The 11,019-nt window shown below is 44.8% G+C and overlaps 1 non-coding gene across 1 annotated transcript; it reads left to right on the forward strand.

The window, feature by feature from the left end:
• The first annotated feature begins 1,295 nt into the window (after positions 1-1,295).
• Positions 1,296-1,414, forward strand: LOC133364674 (5S ribosomal RNA). Its single transcript, XR_009757995.1, has one exon. It is a non-coding gene; the product is annotated as a 5S ribosomal RNA (ribosomal RNA).
• The last annotated feature ends 9,605 nt before the right edge of the window (positions 1,415-11,019 follow it).

Genomic DNA, 11,019 nt, shown 5'->3' on the forward strand with positions numbered 1-11,019 from the left:
TGCACCTATTCTTTCTTGTGCCTTGTGTCTTTCATTATGCTTGCCTCAATGTCCACCTCTTGGTGCAACAAGTTTTCACCTTTACCTTGCTGTCTCCTCATTATGTTGTTCAAACTGTGTGGGGTTTATGACAAGACATGCGGTGCAAAAATGACACAGGATATCTTGGTTGGTCTGGCTGTCATGGAGGAACATGATTCTTGGTCTGATACTTGCTGTGCTCCTATCCAGTGTAAACCTCAAATGTTAAAGATACAATCAATCCTCTGAGAGCTTCTCTGTGTATTACAACTCTTAACATTTTTTGGGGGTGAGGGAGTGTTTAATCAATCAGCTAAACATTGCAGCCTGGATTGAATTGAAATTAATATGTTTGATTTAATTATGCTGTTTTCCATCTCTTATTCCTTGCTTGAAGCTGTACTTTTTTTTACTTCTTGTAAACCGCTTTGATCTTTTTAAATGAAATAGCAGTATACAAATATTTATAAATAAATAAATAAATAAAATCACCTTGTAAACAAAAGGAAGCAAATTTGGAAAGAAGGAATATTTCTTGTGCTAAGCCTAGGATGCCTTTGAACAATGAATGCTCATTTTATGTAATGCCCTCAAAAGACATTCCAAGTATTATGACAAATTCTTGGCAATCTGAGGCACTGTAGAAACTCAACCACATATCTAACTCAAATAATCTAATTTAAGGCTTTGAGATTTACAAATTGCTGGAAAAGAAGAGCTAACATCTTAGAATTACAAGCCGGCTCACTGTCTCCACTTGATTTTGCATTTGGAAATCTTTCATAAAATGTCTCTCTCTTCCGCCCTCCCCTTACCCCCATCTTATTAATGCTGAAAGACTGGGGGGGGGGAGAGAAAAAGAAAAGCCCAAACTACACTATTCAGTCAATGCAGAAAATGCTGAATCAATTTCAAAATGATGATTTGTTACTGGGAGAATTCAAAATGTATTGTAGAGCAGGATGGGGAACCTGTGGCTCTCCAGACCTTGCTGGACCACAGTGCCCACCAGCCCTAATCATGGGCTATGCAGCCTGGGATAGATGGGAGTTGCAGTCCAACAGCATCTGGAGAGCCACAGGTCCCCCACTCCTAATGCAGAGAAACCATGTAGCCTCTTTTATGTATTGTTTACGAGATGGTTACTGATGTATCAAACTTCAAGCATGAGAAAAAAAGGATTCATTGGGCATGTCCTTTGCTCTTCTCCCATATACTTGCCAGTAACTATGATTTATACATGGAGTTTCTTTTTTTGAGGGGTAGGGGGTACAGGCTATGGCAATACTATCCTGAACACGCCTGATCTCATCTGATCTCGGAAGCTAAGCAGGGTCAGGCCTGGTTAGTACTTGGATGGGAGGCTGCCTGGGAATACCAGGTGCCATAGGCTTAGAGGAAGGCAATGGTAAACCACCTCTGAATACCTCTTAGTATGAAAACCCTATGAATATATCCAAAAAGATACAAAGGGTCACCATAAGTTGTAATCGACTTGATGGCATATAACAACAACAATAAAGGTGATACAGGAGGACAGGGGAAGAGCAATGCTACGACTTGAGCATGTGCTTTTAGCATCATGGCATCAGTTCTCTGGAATTCTGTTCCTGTAGAAGCAAAGCAAGGCCCAACATTGTTGTATCTTTTCAATGTCTGTTGAAAACTCCCCCTCCCGTGCCTTCCTGAATTACCGTCTGCAGCTTGTGATTCTTGACAGCTTCATGTTTTATGATTTGTATTATGTTTTCTGTATTTTCAGGGTGAATGGCCACAGCTCAGGGGTAAACCAACTGCTTTGTCTACAGAAGGTCCCAGGGTCAATACCTCACATATCCGGTAGATCTGGGAGAAAACCCGGCCTGAAATCTTGGAGAGCCACTGCCTGTCAGCATAGGCAATACCAAGCTAGACTGACCAATAAGGTAGCTTCCTATGTTCCTATATTGTATGATTTCTATTTTTATATAATATCCTTGTGCCTGGCTCAGGTACTTTTGTAGAGCAGTTTTATAACTTCTAAAATAAATAAATAAAATGCCCCTCCCCAAATAGAAAAAAGGGCTTTCGTGGCACTCATCTCATGAAAGAGATGCACATACATTTAATGAGTTCAGCATACATCAAACAGTTTCACCACTATACGATCTTCAAAGCTTAACAATATTCTTGGATGTTAATGATGGCAAGGTGATCATTTCATTTGATGAAAAAGGTGTTCCATACTTTTTATAGCAGTGGGTTCCACTCATTTTTTTGGAGTGGGGGGAGACTTTTTGTAAAAAAAAAAGATTGATGTAATAATACAAAAATCAGCAACAATGAATAGTCCTCTGCCAATGGACTTCCTTTGGATTCCCCTTTGGCTCTGAAGTCCCAGGGCAAATAGCCATTGGACAGTTATTTCTAGCATGGAAGAGGGAAATAAACTCCCTGAGTCTGGTGGGCCAGAAGGCTCTTCCCCTTGCACTATGTTCTTCGTGGGAGCACAGGCCTCCCAGTGCTCCTTCCCCCCCCCCGCAGGGGAGAGTGTGCTTCTCTTCAGCTCTGCAGTCCCAGGGCAACTTGCCAGAGGTCACCTTATGACAGAAAAATAATGGCATGAACTAGCCCTTAGAAGTTAGGACCCTGAAAGAGAAGAATGTAATATGCAAATAACATTTATCTTTAATGCGGACATCAGTCTGCAAGCAAAATTTCATTTATCTGTTCAAGGGATTTCACATTGTCAAGGATCACATAATGAAGTGTTGTAAGTCTGTAGATGATATATAAAGCTGGACGAGTCAAGCCTTTTTGTGCATATTTTACCATCACAGCGCTTCACTGTCAAGACTAATTGAAACTTTTGAGCAGTAGTGTCGTGGCAAATTCAGAAGCGCAGAGTCCCTTCGTAATAGTCACAGTCACACCCCCTCACATCCACACTTCTTTCTAAGATTGTACAACCTTCTAAGATTAAGAATAATCTGGGCACGTTTGAACACAGCTTTCTGCTTCTCTTTCACTGTCACCAATTGACTGTTCTTTCTCACAGTCAGAGATTGAATTGCTTGAATTACTGGATTCAGCGTCTACACGTTTATCTCTTGCGGCTACCAAACTGCTTAATGATGTCGATGGTCCATAGCCTTTCAAATCAATTGTGATGAGAAACTAATATATCTTTCATTGAAACTTTAATAACTTAGCTGGGTAAGCATTAGTTTTATAAACAGGTTTCTCTACATGGTCAGGAGTGCAATGCAATCAAGGTTCCCATCGTGTGGACAAACATCCATGACAGAGCTGGTCCTGCTTTTAGTCAGAGTGAAGCAGCTGCCTCAGGCAAAGATGCTGGGGGTGGGGAAAGTGGTAGCCAGGAGTTTGAGGACAGATCTGTGTGTGCCACACAGTCTGGCCTGTACCCTCTTAGTCAGCCTGCTTTCTTCAGGTGCAGTTGAGGATGATCTCCCATCAGCAATGCTTTTTCAATTGTGGCCCCCACCCTGTGGAACTCCCTCCCAAATGATCTCTGCCATGCCCCTTCTATGATCAGTTTCCGCCAGGCCTTGAAGACCTAGCTCTTCAGGCAGGCTTTTGGGGTGGGCTAGATTTTATCTTCATTGTTTTTAGATTTTCAATGTCTAGGTATTATGTGCCTATGTTGTACGTCGCCCAGAGTGGCTAGACAGCCAGCCAGATGGGCAACTAATAAGTTCTATAAATAAATAAATAAATATTATTATAATCTTTTTATTGAGCATTTTAATATATGAAGATAGAGTACAAAATACAAAACACACACATATAACCTCCTTCCCCCAGAACCCCCCCAAGATGGCAGACATTCTTGGGAAACCGATGAATCCAAAGAGCAGAAGACATACATGTGAAGAAGTTACATTATCAGATTACATACAGTCCTAATATTATTTCCTTTCCAAGTGCTTCAGAGCCAGTCAGAGTGACTGCAGAAATATGTCTATGAAAGCAAGGAAACATAGTCATCGGGTCCATAAATGAGTGAATCCTGGGGGCAGTGAGAGGATGTAGTCTGCATTGTTTACAAAACTAATCAAATCAAATCAGACAGATTCAAAAGTGTCATATTTATTTTGTCCTCGGGTTACTCTAATTTTTTGGGTTAACTTTTCTAAAAATGTGATTTGCCATACTTTGTGGTACCATTGCTCTAAATCTACCACTATAAAGTCTTTCCAATTACAGGCAATAATGACTTTAGCCGCTAACAAGAAGTGGCTAATTAGTTTCAAGTCAAGATCAGGGCCAATAAACAGGTTTAATAAGGCCAACTGTGGAGAAGGGTGTACCCATTGCCCCTGATTTCTTGAAACACCTGCCTCCAGAAGGCCACACCCTCCCCCAGCTCCATCAGATATGAAGGTATGTGTCAAATGAATGACAGCCCATCCAACACAGGAGGCAGGTGGGAAACCTGGAACATATATATGACAGTTTCCTGGGAGTAAGATATCATCACCAGAGTTGAAAGAAGATTAAAACATCAGCTTGATTAGCTTCTGTTCATGGAATGGGAGGAGGTACCATCTTGACCTTCACTTCAGGTAGCGAAAAGGCTTGGGCTGGCCCTGATCCATGGGTATAGCCAGATCCCATTTCAGAACTTCAGACATCATGGCCACCGAGGGGAGAAGAGTGTTTGTTCTATCCTCCCCTCTGTTAAATAATTAATGGGAATATCTGGCCTATTTCATCTGCTCCCGAATGACGAACGATGATACAGAGGACAATATCTACAGCACTGACACTCAGCTGTGGACGAGGGTGAGGACGAGGCTGTACCTTTTGCACCGGTCTGGGTCGGGCAGGTGGAGGGGCCTGCTGTTGGGTCGACGGGCTGTGTGGCGCCTCTGCTCCCCTTGTTCCCTTCGCGATTGCTGTTGTTCTCTTTTTTTTTGGACTTTTGGATTTTGGCGCCGCTGGATTCCCTGCCCGGCTTCCGCTGTCATCTGTGTCGTTCTCTCGGTGCTGCGGCTTGTGAGGAGAGGGTGGCTGTGTGTGCATTGCTGCCCTTACATCTTTTGCGGCTGTTGCTCGCGCGCTCGCACACTTGCCTGCTACGCTTTCCTGTTCCACTCAAAACACACTGTGGGGAGACCCTAGGATGGCAGAGACGCTGTCATTGCTACTGCTGTTGCTGGGGGATAAAAGCTGTGTGATTTATCTGTGATTGTGTTGCTGCTTTCTCGGAATCGTTTATCATCAATATTTCCCTGGTCGGGCTGCTGTAGTCTGGCTGGTGTGATGCTTTACAGGACTGAGCCCTGGCCGCCCGCCAGCCGCGACTAACTCTCTACACCTGCTTGTCGGGAAGGATATTATCATCATCTGAGGAGGAAGAGCCGTGACTGTTGCTGGTTGTTGCTGCTGTTTGTTCTCTGGCTGTTAACATCGCCCAACTCATCTCTTTAGGAGAAGAGTATTTAATAGGGTTTTGTCAGCACGTGTCTACAGCTTTGTTTCTGTGCGAGTGTGGTGGTATGAGTGTGTGATGAGAGTGTATGTGTATGAGAACTGCGTGTACGTTTAAGGTTTTACACTATGTGCCTGGGTGAGAGGTTTCAGGGCTGTGTGGGGAGATCTGAGGGGGCCCCAATTGCTGTGGTGACGGGCAGAGGGAGATATGGCATTGTGAGGAAGTCTGGCCAGGTAAGGGGAACTCAGCCCAGGCAGCTAACGACTGTGCCTTGTTCCGGTCTTCCTCGCACCCACGGGTTTTGTGGTTGTCCTATCGGCCAGCCCTCAGGTCTTCGGATGCTGCTCCTAAATGCCAGATCGGTTCAAAATAAGACCGCCCTCATCCATGATTTAATTGTGGATGAGGGAGCCGACCTGATGTGCATTACAGAGACCTGGGTGGGTGAGCAGGGAGGAGTTAGTCTCTCCCAGCTATGCCCACCGGGTTATCTGGTTCAGCATCAAGGTAGATCTGAGGGTCGGGGAGGGGGGGTAGCTGTGGTCTATAGGAGTTCCATCTCCCTCTCCAGGAACCCTGTCCAAGTGGCTACTGGTTTATTTATTTATTTATTTATTTATTCAGCTTATATCCCGCCCGACTAGGAAACAGCTCTCTGGGCGGCAAACATAGCAACATATACAATAATAAAATTACAAAGTCAGTATAACAAATATAAAAATACACCATCTAAAATAGAAATTACAGCATTTACATAAATAACTTAAATTAAAATGCCTCAGAGAAGAGAAAGGTTTTAACCTGGTGCCGAAAGGATAATAGTGTCGGCGCCAGGCGTACCTCCTCGGGGAGACTATTCCACAATTCGGGGGCCACCACTGAGAAGGCCCTAGATCTTGTTACTACCCTCCGGACCTCCCTATGGGTCGGGACCCTGAGGAGGGCCTTCGTAGTAGACCGTAGTGTACGAGCCGGTTCGTAACGGGAGAGGTGTTCCTGCAGGTATCATTTGGAGTGCTTGCATCTTGTGTTGGGTTAACGTGACAGATTGGGGATTCTGTTGGTGTACCGCCCACCCAGCTGCCCAACAGTCTCCCTAACTGAGCTGACGGAGGTGGTCTCGGATGTACTGTTGAGGTCCCCTAGACTTTTGGTGCTGGGGGATGTCAACATTCATGCTGAGACCACCTTGTCTGGGGCGGCTCAGGACTTCATGGCTTCCATGACAACCATGGGGCTGTCTCAATACGCTACTGGCCCAACACATATAGCGGGACACACTCTAGATCTAATTTTTGCCACTGGACTGGGGGATGGTGATCTACATATAGGGGATTTTACATCGGTCCCTTTGTCATGGACAGATCACCGCTTGTTGAGGTTTAGACTCTCAGCGACCTCTCCCCTCTGCAAGGGTGGGGGACCCATTAAGATGGTCCGCCCCCAGAGACTAATGATTCCTGAGGATTTTCAAAAGGCTCTGGGGAGTTTTTCAGCTGATAAGGCTGGTGCTCCTGTCGAAGCCCTGGTGGAACTGTGGAATGCAGAAATGACCCGGGCGGTTGACACGATCGCCCCTGTGCACCCTCTTCGGTGTAGAGCTCATGCAGCTCCATAGTATACTTTGGAGTTGAGAGCGATGAAACAGCAAAGAAGACGGCTTGAGTGCAGATGGAGACGAACTCCTGATGGATGCAATTATGCACTGGTAAGTGCCTACACTAAGCTGTATTTAGAGGCAGTGAGGGCAGCAAAGAAGCAACATTTTGCTGCCACCATTAAATCATCGATCTGCCGTCCAGCGGAGCTTTTTAAAATTGTCTGAGGGCTATTACATTCTGGCCCTACGGACATGGTGGAGTCATCGCAGGCGTGCTGTAATGCATTTGCTAGGCACTTCCAGGATAAAATCTCTTGCATCCGCCAGGACTTAGACTCCAAGGTTGTAGCAGTAGAATCGACCGAGGTGTCCAGCGCACAGTCTCGTCTTAATTTTTTGGATGAGTTTCAGTTGGTACAGCTTGAGGACATTCACAAGGTGCTTGGACTGGTGCGTGCGACCACTTCTAAGTTGGATCCTTGCCCTTCTTGGCTAATAAAAGCTAGCAGGAATGGAACAGCCGGCTGGGCCAGGGCAGTGATTAACGCTTCACTACGTGAAGGAGTGGTCACTGGCCTCCTGAAAGACGCGATTGTAAGACCACTCCTGAAGAAAACGTCCCTGGACCCGGAAAACCTTAACAACTATAGGCCGGTAGCTAATGTTCCATTCCTTAGCAAGGTCCTGGAACGAGTGGTTGCCAACCAGCTCCAGACACTCTTGGATGAAACCGATTATCTGGACCCATTTCAGTCGGGTTTTAGACCCGGTTTTGGCACGGAGACAGCCTTGGTCGCCCTGTATGATGACCTCTGTCGGGAGACAGACAGGGGGAGTGTGACCCTGTTGATTCTCCTTGATCTCTCAGCGGCTTTCGATACCATCGACCATGGTATCCTTCTGGGACGACTCACTGATTTGGGAGTGGGCGGTACTGTATGGCAATGGTTCCGCTCCTACCTGGTGGGTCGTCTCCAGAAGGTAGTGCTTGGGGAGCATTGCTCGGCACCCTGGGATCTCCAGTATGGGGTCCCACAGGGGTCAGTTCTGTCCCCCATGCTTTTTAATATCTATATGAAGCCGCTGGGTGTGGTCATTAGGAGCTTTGGAGTGCGTTGCCATCAGTACACTGATGACACGCAGTTCTATTTCTCCTTTTCATCTTCTCAAGTGAGTCTGTCGGCGTGCTGAACCGATGTCTGGCTGCGACAATGGACTGGATGAGAGCTAACAAACTGAGGCTTAATCCAGACAAGACTGAGATGCTGCTGGTGGGTGGTTCTCCTGACAGGATGGGGGATGTTCGACCTGTTCTGGAGGGGGTTGCACTCCCCCTGAAGGAGCAGGTTCGTAGCTTGGGAGTTCTTTTAGATCCATTCCTGTCACTTAAGGCTCAGATAGCCTCGGTGGTACGGGGTGCTTTTTACCAACTTCGGCTGGTGGCCCAGCTATGCCCCTATCTGGACAGAGAGAACCTCGCTTCAGTAGTTCATGCGCTGGTAACCTCGAAATTAGATTACTGCAATGTGCTCTACATGGGGCTGCCTATGAAGACGGTTCGGAAACTGCACCTTGTGCAGAATGCAGTGTCCAGACTGCTCACGGGGACCAGACGGTTCGACCATATAACACCGATTCTGGCCCGCTTGCACTGGCTGCCTATTTGTTTCCGGGCCCGGTTCAAAGTGCTGGTTTTGACCTACAAAGCCTTACACGGCACAGGACCACAATACCTGCTGGAACGCCTCCCCCGTTACGAACCTGCCCATACACTACACTCATCATCAAAGACCCTCCTCCGAGCTCCTACTTATAGGGAAGCTCGGAGGGCGGCAACGCGGAAAAAGGCTTTTTCTGTGGTGGCCCCCGAACTGTGGAACGATCTCCCAGAGGAGATACGCCTGGCGCCAACGTTACTATCTTTCCGGCGCCAGGTTAAAACGTTTCTCTTCACCCAGGCTTTTTAACATGTTTGTATGCATTGATATTGTTTTAATTTTTTTAAATATTTTAAACTTTTAATGTGTTTATATTGTTATACGTTTATTGTATCTTTGATATTTCTTGTCTTGTGAACCGCCCAGAGAGCTTCGGCTATGGGGCGATCTATAAGTTTAATAAAATAAATAAATAAATAAATAAATAAATAAATAAATAAATAAATAAATAAACTTCTCTCAATGCATGCAGTTCAGGAGCTGGTACAACATCAAGATGAGGCCATCAACACGGCCCCACTACTCTTGAATTGCATTAAGCCATTTTACATGGAATCGTGTGAAGGGAGCTAAGAAGACTGTGTGATAATGACTTTCTGAGACCATCTGCTGAGCAGAGACTAGAAGCAAGGTCTCACATGGTCATTCAAACCTTCTCTCTGTCCTCTTGTCCTCACTGCTTCTAAAGTCACTTAGAAAGAGTGGCAAGAACTTCACATATCACTTTGTATTTTGTTCTGGTCCTGACAACCAAAAATGAGTGATACACTAATATTGGCTGGATGCCTAGCAGTGTCCTATAGACATCTGCCATTCACAAAGATGAAACAAAAATTAAAAAAACAATAATACTCTACTGTTATTCAGTGAGCAGAGTGTTTACTGCTGAGAAATATTCCAAATGGGAGATAGTTTGGAATCCTAATTATAATTGAGAAATGCTGAACATGCAGAACTGAAACGACCATGTAGCCAATACAGAAAAATACTCGGATGCATCATTTGAGAGATAAATGCCTGCAGATGTACCTTGAGTTGGCCTCGTAATTGCTGGAGACAAAATGCTCTTCTGCTTGTAAGCACCTTGGCAAATGACATCTTCCGCTTTCACACTAATTGGCGTGAGATGCTCATCTAGGTATAGAACAACAGCAAGATAATGGCCCAGTTCCTAATGCCTGTTATCTCCATCCTAGTATTCCTGGCCTCATGGTTATTAGCACAACAGATGGCTAAGATTTTTGACACCTGTCCCAGCTGCTTTTGCTTTTGCTATCGCTTGCAGAAACAAAAGCTGTTTGTCAAAGAAACTAATTGAGAAAAGCCAAGTTGGATGAAATGGCATTTTCTGAGAAGAATAAATGAATTGCTAATAACCGAAAGCAAATTGGCAATACAAGATCTTGTCTTCTTAAGTCTAGGAAAAGTGTTTTCTTTTCCTTCTTTGACTAAACACAGAGGTAGAACACAAAATGATGTCAATGAAAAACAAAACTCATGTCTTGCTGTTGGCAACATAGATATTACGTGATAAAATTATTGGTGTGTTACAGTGTCGTATAATAATACAATCGATCGTATTGCCAATCAGTTTATGTTAAAGGGTGACTGAAAAGGAAAGGCCATTATAAGCAAGTAGCATTGAAGATTTATAGAGGGATGGGGAACCTGTGGCCCTCCAGATGTTGTTGGACTACAACTCCCATCATCCCTGAACACATCATCTGGGTTGGGGCTGATGGGAGTTGAAGTCGAACATCTGGAGGGCTGCAGGTTCCCCACCCCTCTCGTAACATTTTAATATAACTTCCGCTGTTTGTTACAAATTCACAAGACCAAACTCTCTTCAGTCTATTACTTTTGAAAATATACAAAATATGATTTTTAATTCAGCTGCCCTGCCATTTTCATCTGAGGGCACCCTTCTCATCATTATTCTGATTATTTATGGTACTAAGAATGTAGTCATTGCTGGCCATACAGTCTTTCTATTCTGTTTCATTCAGTACCTTTCTGGAGTGAATTTAGCAGCCAGATTAATTGGTTATTGTACATCACCTCTTCCGTTTCCCCTTCACATTTCATATGCATTTCTCTCTTGTTTAGTCAATATGGTCAAGAATTTAGCTGCCCCTGACTCTTGCTTTGAAAGGGTGCCATCTGCATTGTCTCTCCTGAAGGAGACTGTCATTTTCCAATATATCCTTACAAGTTATTTCCTGCAGTGGGTGCCTCTGAGC

Source organism: Rhineura floridana, chromosome 9, assembly GCF_030035675.1.
Source record: "Rhineura floridana isolate rRhiFlo1 chromosome 9, rRhiFlo1.hap2, whole genome shotgun sequence".
NCBI lineage: Eukaryota > Metazoa > Chordata > Lepidosauria > Squamata > Rhineuridae > Rhineura > Rhineura floridana.